The sequence below is a fragment of the Phyllobates terribilis genome, unplaced genomic scaffold, assembly GCF_046119375.1.
Source record: "Phyllobates terribilis strain yellow unplaced genomic scaffold, ASM4611937v1 Scaffold_2__4_contigs__length_985480577, whole genome shotgun sequence".
Taxonomy (NCBI): Eukaryota; Metazoa; Chordata; class Amphibia; order Anura; family Dendrobatidae; genus Phyllobates; species Phyllobates terribilis.
The window spans coordinates 251,460,909-251,475,268 of NW_027362762.1; positions in this window are offsets into that span (position 1 = coordinate 251,460,909).

Sequence of the window (14,360 nt, forward strand, 5' to 3'; positions counted from 1 at the left end):
GGCACACTGCACCAGGCTGTATTACAGGCATGCTACACCAGACTTTCTTACAGGCACGCTACACCAGGCTGTATTATGGGCACGCTATACTTGCCTTTATTACTGGCTTGCTACAGCAGGCTGTATTATGAACACTCTGCACCAGGCTGTATTACGGGCATGATATACCAGCCTGGATTTTGGGCATGCTGCACCAGGCTTAATTGCGGGTACACTACTCCAGCCTGTATTAAAGGCAAGCTACACAAGGCTGTATTACAGGCACGCTATACCAGGCGGTATTACGGGCAATTTACAACAGGCTGAATTATGGGCACGCTACACAAGGCTGTATTATGGGCATGCTACACCATCCTGTATCACGGGCATGCTACATCAGCCTCTATTATGAGCAAGCTACACCAGACTCTATTACGGGCATACTACACAAGGCTGTGTTATGGGCACACTTCACCCAGCTGTGTTATGGGTTTGCTACACCAGCCTGTATTATGGACATGCTACACCAGGCTTAAATATGGACACTCTACACCAGCATGTATTACAGGCATGCCATACCAGGACATCAAAGCTCACAGTTCAGACTCAGAGACAGGGAAAAAAAGTCTTAAAGCAATTGCGAAGATGGCGGTTGTGGATTTTAATAATCACCCAGGCAAGTTAACGATGCAATTAGTTTTATTCCTTCCATCCACAGTAATACAGCAATTCCAAGTAAATGGGCAAAATGCAATTCTTTCAGTTCTTAACTTTCCAACCTGGGATCTGTAGTTCCACTGCCCCTGTACCAGGTGATACCCACAGTCCCCCAACTTTTGGTTTGCCCACAGCTTTCTTTATCTCCCGCCAGTATGTTGGCAGTCACTGCATATGCTCCTCCGGATGACTGATATCATGACCACAACACGTGAATACAACCCAGCTCTCTCTGACTAGAAATGTGTTTTATTTTTCTCCTACACTGGGATCAGCCCCCTGAATGGGTAGAAGACCTCAACACCACACAACTAAGTGTGCATCAGTGGAGATATTTTCTCAGGTCAAAGCAATCACCTGGATCTACATGTGAGACCCCCCTGTGGAGACGGCTCCACTGTGTCTACTATCCCCATTGACACAATGAGGCTAGTTGCTGGTAGACTATGGAATGATTGATTTCATTGATTACCAATCTTGGGTCAGGACTTATGTATGCTTCATACCAGCCATCCGGGCAGTAGTAAAGCACTACCAAACACAGCTATAACAACAGTTTGAGTCAGTGTCTTGCACAGAACAGTCAGCCTGATCACAAATAACTAAAATTGATAATTTTAGGACTTTTTTTTTAAATATATAAAAAAATTATGTCTGTGCACTGGTTGATTAAATGGGCTGGTGGATGCTAGCAGGTTACTATTCATTTCATCATTGAGGTCACTTTTATATTACTAAAGCTGTGCTTGCAATAAAGATTGAAAGTCGTTGGATACAATTCAAGGAGACCTCAGGGTGTTATGTGCAATTAGAGTGCCTGCGATTCACTGCAATATATTTTTTACAAATCAAATATTTGGGGGGTACCCTTGGCTGATGAGGACACAAGAGTTTAAACTCTATTCTGGTCAACACTCCTCCCTAAAATAATAAAATAAATAGCAATTAAAATGTTATATGCTTTCCAAATTAATGTCAATAAGACCATCAGCTCATTATACAGCAAAAGCATTTACATATCTTAATCATAAGAAAAATAAAAACGTTAATGGTCTTTCTTTTACAAACTTTAGAATTTTTTTTCATTACTTAAAAAAAACACCAAATAAGTACAATTTTGGTATCAATGTAATCATTCTGACTTCGAGAATCATGTTTTGGGTAATTTTTACTACAGTTTTAATGCCAGAAAATCAAAACCCAAACAACCTTTGTAAATAAAATTCCACGTGGGAAGAAATGATAACATAAATATGCAATTCTGTTTTTTTTTCCAGTTCATCATATGATAAAATGAATGGTGTCATTTACAACTACAATTCATTTTACAAAAAATAAGCCCTCATACAGCTATGTAGACAAAAAAAATTTAAAAAATGTATGGTTCTTGGAAGAAGAGGAGGGAAAAATGCAAACGTAAAAATGAAAATTGAATGTGGAGGCATTGGGATCAATTCCAAAGATTGTAATCTATTTCTCCATTAATTGGCTACTAAAGTATCATATCAATATCCTTTACAATTTCTGATCAAAGCATCTCTGGCTTCAAATATATTTAAAAGAAACCTCTGTCCCATGATTGTTACATAAAACTTTAGCTGATTTAATTGCCTGCAATCACAAGCGGCACATTGTGCTATCTGATTAACCTATGCCACTATTACATTGCCTCTGCTAATAAATATTTGGCAGGGAAAATGCATGCCCAGGTATTCTTGGTTTGCCTAACATATGATGTTATTAGATCTCGGTCTGACAAAATAAGAATATTTTGTGTTTTTTTCTTCTCGTACTCAAAGATAACGTGATTAATCTTTATAGAAATCTAAACAATTTTTTTAACGAAGCTTATATAAAAAAATATTGCCATCATTAAACGCAATTCTAGGTAATCCAATTAAGACTTGAACAACAGCCCTCAGAACGAAAGTTACACAGCAGGTTCCTTTTAACTGTGTTGTAATAGATGAGCTGAAATAGACCTGCAACGACTAAGAATGCTTTAAGTATGCTAAGGGGGGAAAATGTAACGGTGACGAGAGGGTTTGATACTAGAAAGGAAGCAAAGGCTTGTTCATAGGAGATCCAATCAGTTTTCTAAAGTTAAAACACTAAAATCACTTGCATTCAATTACTGCCCACTCTTCAATCTTAATAGATCTTTGTAGGATACAATTTCAAGACATTATTCACATAGTATAAGAAATGTAAACCACTTTGAGAGATGACACATTTTAACCATTCCTACATTCATAGTGACCCAGTCTTTCTGCTATCTAGTTGAAAAGTATATTCACATGATATGAGTGCATAAACAGAAATAAAATCCACATCAAAGGAACATTACGCGTGATAAGATACTCCAGGCTATTTTTGAATCTGTCCTTTAAGCTATTAGAACAACACTCAATCCATTTCAGAGCAGTAGATAATGAATGATTGGTTGTAACGTGTATGTGATAAAGGATAACATTTTGGAGCAAGTGACTTGTGATAATGATAAGTGTGAATATACTATGTGCATATGAAACTGACCACTGACATCTTAAGAGTGGAATAAATGTAAACCTGATTGTTGATAGATAAAGAGATAGATAGAAAAAAAATAAGGCAGGAAGAGGGGGGGCTGTGGTGTAGGGTCTCCCAGGCATAAAGCAATCTATGTACATACAAAAATTAAGGCATCGCTCTCAAAATAGAAAATGTAGAAAAATGTAATAGCCAAAGTGACAGCATCGTTTTGGTCCAATTGAGGACCTTTCTCAGGAAGTGTTAAAATGCATATGCTAAAATATTTAAAGGTGCGTCAATCAATTCATCAATTACATTCAATATCCATTTAATAATAATATTCCAATATTCATAAAAAATACAATTGATTAATTATATACAGAGTAGTGCACATATTGCATGTTTACATTCATGTATACATAAATCCTTATAGGACAAAATACATAATTCACAGATTGTTCAACAAATCCTCATGTGTCAATGATTATATTCATAAAATTCATAAAATTATCAAAATCACTGCTGAAAATCAGCATTCCAGGAACTGATAACTGTGCAAGATCAAATTACTTAATTGTCCAGTAGGTGAGTCTTTTTATGAATATAATCACTGACACATGAGGATTTGTTGAACAATTAAGCTGTTTGCTCATGTATTATGATTAGTGTTGAGCCACCCCCGTAGTGTTCGAGTTCGGTTTGGTTCGTCGAACACCCGTGTGTTCGCCGAACTGTTCGTCGAACTGTTCGTCGAACACCTTCGAACACCGTTAAAACCAATGGCAGGCAAACAAAAACACATAGAAACACATAGAAAACACCTTCAAAGGTGTCCAAAAGCTGACAAACTGCTCAGAAGACACAACTAACACATGGAAAAGTGACAAGTACATATAGTCATGCGAAAAGAAAAGAGGTGGAGGAGTAAAAGGAGGGGGAGACACAGATATAGGCATGTCATGCCCTTCTAAAATCCAAAAAGTGAGAAGCCGAGACGGCCAGTCCGCTCCTGCCCGTGCCACCTCCGTGTCGCCGGGTTTGTGCCAGAGCCGCGGTGAACCCTGACGGCCAGCCCCCCTCTCCCAATACTGGTGCCTGTCCGCTGGTGGGTCGAGAGAGCCCCCCTGTGGTGGAGGCAGCTCTAAGCTTTTTAATTTAAATTGTCCCTCTAATTTGAATGAATACACTTTAAATCCATTTACAAGGATCTATTGGAGGGCAAGTCTCATGCCAGCAGCCGCGTAATTCCAGCTCCAGTAGCGTCCACTAAAGCTGCTGCAGTTAAAAAGCTTTTATAAGGATCGAGCTCGGCTGTCCACCGCAAGGCATCCTAGTGCCAGTCCCAGCCCCTATGCCTTGGGGTGCCTCCTGATGCTCTTCACTAAGTATCCCGTGGTCCCGAAGCATTTCCTTTGAAAAAATTAAGTGTCCAAACTACAGGTGGTGTAGCTTGCTTAACAGCCGGGATAATCCGCTGACTAGCAGACCCTGCTACTAGGCACAAAGTATTTCCTGGGCTAGATGCAGTTAAAAATTTGTAAGTAGATACTCTCGTTGGATGCTGAGAAAGCATTCCATAGAGTCTCCTGGCACGCCATATATGATTCTCTTAAAAAGCTTGGGGTAGGGGTCTAGGGGACCCTTTTATAGCCAAAATCACGGCCCTGTATCACAATACGTCACCTAGGCTGAAGATAAATGGAACTGTAGCACCGAGGGCTCGGTTGCTACAGACGTATTGCACCTCACCCAGAGGTGTGATATCTCACTCTCAGATAAGGATGGAGTGTGGATCAGGACCCGACACCTGCATGCATTACACCACATTGCCGTGGGGCAGGGCGACCAATATGCCCCTGAGATGGGCACGACAGTCCCTGTCCCTGGCTGGAGTGGGGGGAGGGAACACTGAGGAAGGGGAACCCTGCAGTGCAGGAGCAGGGAGGAAGCAGTTCCTGGGTGCATTGAGAAGGGAGTATAAAAGGTGGGCACCATCTTAGTTCAGTGGAGAGAAGTCTGAGCAGAAGTGGCAGGGAGCAGGGGCTCTGCATGAGCTCTGCTCCGGAGGCGGGCCTAGTAACAGAGGCCCAGGCCTGCAAGAGGGAGAAGGAAGGAAGAGGAGCGGAGAAGGCTCCAGGAACGAGGAATGAAGGGATCCCAGGGGTGCGGACGGGCGAGTCGCCACCGCACGCCCGAATCCACCTGCGTGGAGGGGTCAGGCCAAAGGGGGAGACCGATCCCCGAACTAGTGGAGGCAGGAAACGACCCTCAGCTAGAAACCGGAGGCTCTGACATTTTATGTGGCGCAGCCCCTTGATCCACCCGCTAGGAAGGCACCACATAGGGTCAGGGAAACTGGCGCCAAGTTTACCAAGAGGAGGCCCGAGGCAGCCGGACAGAAGTGTTGGTAAGAAAGGCCAGACAAAGGACACACAAAGAGGGTCCTGTGAAGCGCTCCAAAGTTATCTGGGAGTTGTCTGAGCCCCTCACCTGGTGAGCACAGTACGACGTGGACAGCCGTTACCTGCAGACGTGGTCTGGATAATAAGAACTGTGAGTAAAGGCCCTGAACTGCATCACTGACTCCGTGTCGTTACTGCTGCTGCCCTGCACCATCACCCCCATCCTCCGCATACACTGCCCTGAGGCTATACTCCTCCCGTGGGGAGTTATGCTACGCTCTGCTGCACCCACAACACCAGCCTTAGCGGTCTGCCCTGTAGCGGCGGTTCACTCTGACCGCAATCCACGGGTGGCGTAGTCGGACATTTAAACATCAAAACCACATAAATAGTTCCGCCACTGGTTTGACCGCCCTGAGCCACGGAACCGGATCGCCGCCACGAAGACTACAACCACCAGCATCCACCAAAAAGGGTCCGGCTCCGGGTGTCCCAAGGCCCAGGGGGTGCGTCAGAACATTTTCATCACCTTTCACAATCACCAATGGGACAAGGCAGGGATGTCCTCTGTCCCCTCTCTTATACATCCTAGTGACGGAGCACCTGCTCTCATCAATTCGCCATAACCCCAATATTAGGTGGATTGAGGTGGGAGGCACCGAGTACAAGTGCTCTCTATTTGCTGATGATGTCCTAGTATATATCACTCAATCACATATATCCATCCCTGCTGTTATGGCTGAAATAGATCACTTTGTTACATGGTAAAATTTTAAAATCAATGCAGCGAAGTCTGAGGCCCTCGATGTCTCCCTCCCTAAATCCATATAGGATTCCATCCAGTCCAACTTTCCCTTTGCCTGGCCCTCACAGGGTATCAAATACTTAGGAATTCCTATTCATAGAGACCTCTCCCACCTATGTTATCTTAATTTTGGGCCCTTTATTGAACAATTCCATACAGACCATGATTGGCAAGTTGGAACTGTGAGATTCACTTAGTGCACCACTGGTATTTTGTGGAAAAGCACATGTAAGATTCTGCAACAGTCTCTGCTGATACTCCTGCATGTGTGCATCCCTTTCTATGGCAGGAATAATTTCTGCAAATTTACTTTTGTACCGGGGATCTAACAGTGTGGCAACCCAGTAGTCAGGATTATTTCTAATTCTCACAATTCGAGGGTCATGTTGCAGGTAGTGCAGCAAGAAGGCACTCATGTGTGTTGCGCATCCAGGAGCACCAAGTCCCTGTTGTGTTGGTGGCGAGGTAACAATCATGCTTCCTTCCTCTGTCCTCTCCCCCCAACCTCGCACAACAGAAACGTGATCAAGGTCTCCCTCATCTGATGAGTCTTCCATCAGTTCGTCCTCCACTTCTTCCTGGGCTCCTGCACCTTCCTCACTAGTTTGGCTGCTACCATGCGCCCTGGTAAAATCATCTCATCCACCCTCACATGCCTGCCGCCCTGGTGCTGCCGACCGTCTGGACCTTGCAGATGTTAGCCCTTCCGCATACAACTCCTCCTCCTCTACTTCCTCCACCTCCTCTTGTGCCACCACCTGACTCCGAATTCTGTTTAACATGTGCTCCAGCATGTAAATCACCGGAATAGTCATGCTGATAATGGCATCGTCAGCACTAAACATCTTCGTCGCCATTTCAAAACTGTGCAGAAGGGTGCATAGGTCCCTGATCTGAGACCACTCCTCCAGCGTGATTTGCCCCACCTCTGAATCTCGTTGGCCCAGGCTATACGTCAGAACGTATTGCACCAGGGCTTGTCGGTGCTGCCACAGTCGCTGCAACATGTGCAGAGTTGAATTCCACCGGGTAGGCACATCGCATTTTAGCCGGTGAAGTGGCAGGCCCAACGACTTCTGTAGAGATGTAAGTCGCTGAGCTGCGGGATGCGAACGGCGGAAGTGAGCACACAGCGACCGTGCCCTCTGCAGAAGGCCATCTAGTCTGGGATAGTGGGCTAAAAATTGCTGGACAACCAGGTTCAACACGTGAGCCATACAAGGCACGTGTGTGACATTGCCCCGGCGAAGGGCCGCACCCAGGTTTGCAGCATTGTCGCACACGGCCTTCCCTGGTTTCAGGTCCAGTGGAGACAACCATTCATGAAATTGGTTTTCCAGAGCTGACCACAACTCCTCAGCTGTGTGACTCACATTTCCCAGACATTTCAATGTAAAAACCGCCTGATGACGTTGAGCCCTACTGCCAGCATAGTAAGGAGGTGTGCAGGATCCCTTCTGCGCAGTTAGAAAGCTTGTGGCATGACCAGACAGGCTTTGGGTGCAGGTGGAAGACCGAGAGGAGGTTGAGGAGGCAGAAGCAGTGGAGGAAAAATGACATAAAGAGGATTGACGCACAACTCGTGGGGACGGCAAGACTTGGACAGCAGCCCCTTGTCCTGCTGTCACCATAGTTACCCAGTGCCCAGTCAGCGACATGTAACGCCCCTGTCCATGCCTACTCGTCCAAGTGTCTGTGGTGAAATGCACCCTGTCACACACAGAGTTTCTCAAAGAAGCGGTGATGTTGTGTGCGACATGCTGGTGGAGCGCAGGCACACCTTTCTTTGAGAAGTAGTGCCGACTGGGCATCTGGTACTGGGGCACTGCGACGGACATAAGGTCTCGAAAATCCTCTGTGTCCACCAGGTGGAAAGGCAGCATTTCTGTAGCCAAGAGCTTGCAGATGGTGAAATTCAACCTCTTAGCTTTCTCATGGCTAGGATGAAATGGTCTTTTACTTGTCCACATCTGAGGGACCGAGGGCTGGCTATTGTGCTTAGACGGGGTTGATAAGGGTGTCCCCGGCAAACTGCCGGTCTGTGAGGAAGATGCAGGCGGACATGTTAGGTTGCCTTGATCCAAAGGTGGTGCTATCGATGTCGGACAGCGCTCAAGACCAGCTGGTGTTACCACCTCCAAAGAAAATGATGACCTGCCAATCACGCTGGCTGTTGCGGGTAAAGAGGTGGCAGGTCTGCGCCCCAAAACAGGTGTGACTGCTGTCCCCCCAGTCACAGAGGATGAAGAGGCCGCGGATGCACAAGATATGGCAGACGGTGGTTGGCCCGGCCGGCTAGACCGCATTGTAGCACACTGAGCTTCCCACTGCAACTTATGCTTCATGTCCATGTGCCGGTTCATGCATGAAGTACTCAAACTATGTATTTTTTGGCCTCTACTTAGCTTTTGCTGACAAATGTTACAGATAACACGAGTTGGGTCATCTTTATCGATCTGAAAAAATGCCCAGGCTATGCAAGGCTTAGCACACATGCGACCTGAAGAGCCACCACGACTTGTGGTGAGAGGCAGAGTTGTGTTTGAGGATGCAGTTGTTGACGTGCTTCCAGTACTACGTCTCTGTCCAGGAAGGCGCAACCTGACCTCGTCGTCACTAGCATCTTCCTCCACCTCCTCTGCTGACCTCATCTCTTGGCTGACTGTGGGTTGACAGTAAGTGGGATCTCCGACCTCATCATCATCACCCTGTGCGTTATCACACCCGTCGTCCTCAGAGCCAACCTGTTCCTGCCCTGACAAAAAACTAAAGTTGTCGCTCCAATCAGGTATTTGAGTCTTATCATCGTCTTCCTCATTGTCTCCACCAACAGGAGTTACAGTTTGGGAATGAGGGTCTACATTATGGTCAGAACCTTCTGCGTCTGGTCCTGGATCCGACTCATAAAGATTCTGGGCATCAGTGCAGATCATTTCCTCGTCTGGATTCACAGAAGCGCTGGAGTCGACCTCTGATTCCCAGGCTATAGTATGAGTAAACAGCTCTGCAGACTCAACCATCTGTTCTACCTCATACTCAGACGGGCAGCTGGAGATTTGGGAGCTGTGAGGAAGCAAGTGCGATTTGGGTGACACCTTTGAGGACTGGAGTATTTGTGATGTTGAAGTTGATGTGGAGGAGAGCCCACTTAAAGGAGCACTTGATATCCGTTGAAGCACCTGCTGTTTTTGTGCCTCATCTGGAATTTGTAGCGATTGGCGTGGCCGTAAGAAAGGGATCTTATCACATTGTCCGCTAAAAGAAGTAGACATTTTAGTTTGGCTGGAAGATGGTCTTTCTTCTGCACCTACCCCACGGACACAACCTTTTTTCCCCTTCCCAACACGCCTATTCCCCTTTCCACCAGCAGCAGGCCTTTTTTCACTCATTTTGGTGGTTAACTAATTCACAACTCTGGAGTTGTTTGCACAAAAAAACAATGGATGGTAACCGAGCAGAGCTGAGTGGCCAAACTGTGGTATTAGGCCAAAACTATTGGCTGGGTTAGATGCAGAAAAAAATTATTTTTAATTTGCAACCTGATGGAGGTCAGTATAGATGGACTAATAGACCAAGTCCCACACACCGCTAGAAGCCCAAATATTTTTTCAGAGCTAGATGCAGAAAATTTTTTTATTCAATTTGCAACCTGATGGAGGTCAGTATAGATGGACTAATAGACCAAGTCCCACACACTGCTAGAAGCCCAAATATTTTTTCAGAGCTAGATGCAGAAAAAAATTATTTTTAATTTGCAACCTGATGGAGGTCAGTATAGATGGACTAATAGACCAAGTCCCACACACTGCTAGAGGCCCAAATATTTTTTCAGAGCTAGATGCAGAAAAAAATTATTTTTAATTTGCAACCTGATGGAGGTCAGTATAGATGGACTAATAGACCAAGTCCCACACACCGCTAGAAGCCCAAATATTTTTTCAGAGCTAGATGCAGAAAAAAATTATATTCAATTTGCACCCTGCTGGAGGTCAGTATAGAAGGACTAATAGAACAAGTCCCACACACTGCTAGAAGCCCAAATATTTTTTCAGAGCTAAATGAAGAAAAAAATTATTTTTAATTTGCAACCTGATGGAGGTCAGTATAGATGGACTAATAGACCAAGTCACACACACTGCTAGAAGCCCAAATATTTTTTCAGAGCTAGATGCAGAAAAAAATTATTTTTAATTTGCAACCTGATGGAGGTCAGTATAGATGGACTAATAGACCAAGTCCCACACACCACTAGAAGCCCAAATATTTTTTCAGAGCTAGATGCAGAAATTTTTTTTATTCAATTTGCAACCTGATGGATGTCAGTATAGATGGACTAATAGACCAAGTCCCACACACTGCTAGAAGCCCAAATATTTTTTCAGAGCTAGATGCAGAAAAAAATTATTTTTAATTTGCAACCTGATGGAGGTCAGTATAGATGGACTAATAGACCAAGTCCCACACACTGCTAGAAGGCAAAATATTTTTTCAGAGCTAGATGCAGAAAAAAATTATTTTTAATTTGCAACCTGTTGGAGGTCAGTATAGATGGACTAATAGAACAAGTCCCACACGCTGCTAGAAGCCCAAATATTTTTTCAGAGCTAAATGAAGAAAAAAATTATTTTTAATTTGCAACCTGATGGAGGTCAGTATAGATGGACTAATAGACCAAGTCCCACACACTGCTAGAAGCCCAAATATTTTTTCAGAGCTAGATGCAGAAAAAAATTATATTCAGTTTGCAACCTGATGGAGGTCAGTATAGATGGACTAATAGAATGATGCTATGCCCAAAAGATTTTACTTCACTAGGTGCAGTAAAAAAATTGGTATTCTATACACAGGTGGTATATCTTGCAACACAGATAGGCTACTCCACTGACTAACACACTCTGCAATAGGCCAAAAATGATTAGCTTTGCTAGATTCAGCCAAATGCTGTGAAAAAAACTTGCACAGCACTGGCACAGACCTGCCTGGCAAAAACTGATAGGAACTGATGTAACCTAGTCCTGAAAAGGACTCCAATTACAATTAGTCTTTACTCCCACAATCTATCTATTTAAGAGCACAGACCTGCCTGATAAAAGTCGTAGGAAATGCTGTAACCTAGTCCTTAAAAGGACTGCAATCACAACTATTCCCTACTCCCAAGCTATCTGTATATTTGTGCGAAAATTGGCTTGAAATTAACAAGGTATAGCGCACACAGCAACAGCGGTGCCGTCTAACACGCAGCTGCAGCAGTGAGAAAATGGTGGCGACGGGGAAAATGGCTTGGTCTTATAGGGCAAGGACATGTGACATACACTGCCAATCACACATGCCCTTGCTTGTGTGAAAAAAAGCACTTCGCTCCGTGTGTGCGCTGCTGATAGGCTGACAGATTGCACCTCCCCACTGCAAATGCGGGAAAGAGAAAAAAAAATGGAGATCTTCATTGTTCCTGCAGAGATCCATCCCCTTCCCCTCCCCCCGCCCCGCTGTACACTCAAACTGCGTATTAACATTAATTTTCATCATTACTGAGAAAAAATCCAGTTATGATTTTGGTGCACGAACAGTTATCGAACATAACCTCGAACAGCCGAATTTTTCTCAAATTGTTCGTGTTCGCCGACCGGCTCGAACACCGCCCAAAACAGCTCGAATTTGAGATTGGCGAACAGTTCGAGTAGAACAACGCTCATCTCTAATTATGATCTGTAAATAATGCATTTTGTCCTATAATGATTTATGTACAGTATATAGGAACGTAAACATGCAATATGTGCACTAATCTGTATATAATTATGGATATTGAATGTAAGTGATGTATTGATTGATACATCTTTAAATATTTGGGCATATGCACTTTAACACTGTATGAAAAAGGTCCTCAATTGGACCGAAGCATTGCCGTCACTATGGGCTATTACATTTTTCTAAATTTTCTATTTAGGGAGTGCTGCCTTCATTTTTGTACGTACGTAGATAGATGGATAGATAGATAGATAAATAGATAATAGATAGATTGATAGAGAGATAAATAGAAAGAGAAAGTTGGGTACAAAGCCTCCCAGGCACATGACAGTCCTCAAATATAGTAAAAAAGTTGAAAGCAGCATACCATATTATGTAGAAAAATATGCAACAACCCGTTAAAAAAAAAAATCAAACAAAAAACTTAATGCTCTTCTCAGGAGTATTGGTTTGCCTCTACAGCCTCATGGACTATAGAATAGCACTTTTTTTCCACATAATATGGTGTGCTGCTTCAACTTTTTTACGATAGATAGATAGATATATGAAAGTCTGATTTAAAATTCATTTTACTCTACTCTGATATGATCTAACATATCTGAGAAGAAAGAAATGGGGTCCCCGAGCCCCTCCATGGTACCTTAGGTTCTGGATCCGGGGTTAGAGTTGTGATGATGTTAGGGTTGGGGTTGGGTTAGGGTTGTGTTAGGGTTGGAGCTACAGTTATGTTAGAGTTGGGATTGTTTCAAAAGTAAAGAAAAAAATTGACGACAATATGACTAGTCTTAAGTGCAAGTGCTCGCTACTTGAATTTTCATCGGGTGCTCGGGTACACACCAAGAATCGCGGGTGCTCGAGTAACATGCTTGAGCCTCCACCCCATATGTTTCGCGGCTGTAATATAGCCAAAAAAAACACAAGGGGATTGCCTGCCATGCATGGGCAATCCACGCATGTTTTTATTGGGTGTCTTACAGCTGAAAAACATGCGGGGCAGGGACTCGAGCAGGCCACTTGAGCACCCGTGATACTCGGTGCATACTCGGGTACCCGATGCAAATTCAAGTAACAAGCACTTATGCTCAACATTAATGACAACATATTCAATATGACAACCTAATGTTATCAAATTCTGTGTCGTACTTCTGGATTCAAAATGCTTACTATACCCCTTTGTAAAATCCTTTGGGGGTCTAGTTTCCAAAATGGGGTCACATGTGGGGGATTTCCCCTGTTTAGGCACATCAGGGGCTCTCCAAACGCGACATGGCGTACGCTATCGATTCCAGCCAATTTTGCATTCAAAAAGTCACACAGTGCTCCTTTTCTTCCGAGCTCTGCCCTGCACCCAAACAGTGTTTTTTGCCCACATATAAGGTATTGGCATAGTCAGGAGAAATTGCTTAACAATGTTTGTGGTCCATGTTCTCCTCTTACCCTTGTGAAGATTAAACAATTTGGGCTAAAATATCATTTTTGTGGAAAAAGTTTGATTTTTTATTTTAACAGCCCTACATTATAAACTTCTGTAATGCACCTGGGGGTTCAAGGTGCTCACCACACATCTAGATAAGTTCCTTGAGGGGTCTATTTTCCAAAATTGGGTCACTTGTGGGGGGGTTCCACTGTTTAGGCACATCAGGGGCTCTCCAAACACGACATGTCACAATTTTGCATTCAAAAAGTCAAATGATACTCCTTCCCTTCCGAACCCTGCCATGCACCCAAACAGTTTTTTTTCCCCACATATGGAGTATCGGCATGCTCAGGAGAATTTGCACAACGTCTGGGGTCCATCTTCTATTGTTAACTTTGTGAAAATCAAAAAAATTTGGTCTTAAGTAAAATTTTGGTGGAAAAGTTAAATGCTCATTTTTTCCTTCTACGTTACTTCAATATCTGTTAAGCACATAATGGTTTAATAAACTTCTTGAATGTGGTTTTGAGCACCACAGGGGAGCAGTTTTTATAAAGGTGTCACTCTTGGATATTTTCTGTCATATAGACCCCTCAAAGTCACTTCAAATGTGCTGTGGTCCCTAAAAAATGGTCTTGTAAATTTTGTTGGAAAAATGAGAAATTGCTGGTCAAATTTTAACCCTTATAACTTTCTAAAAAAATTGTTTCTAAAAAGGTGCTGATGTAAAGTAGACATGTGTGAAATGTTATTTATTAACTATTTTGTGTGACATAATTCTCTG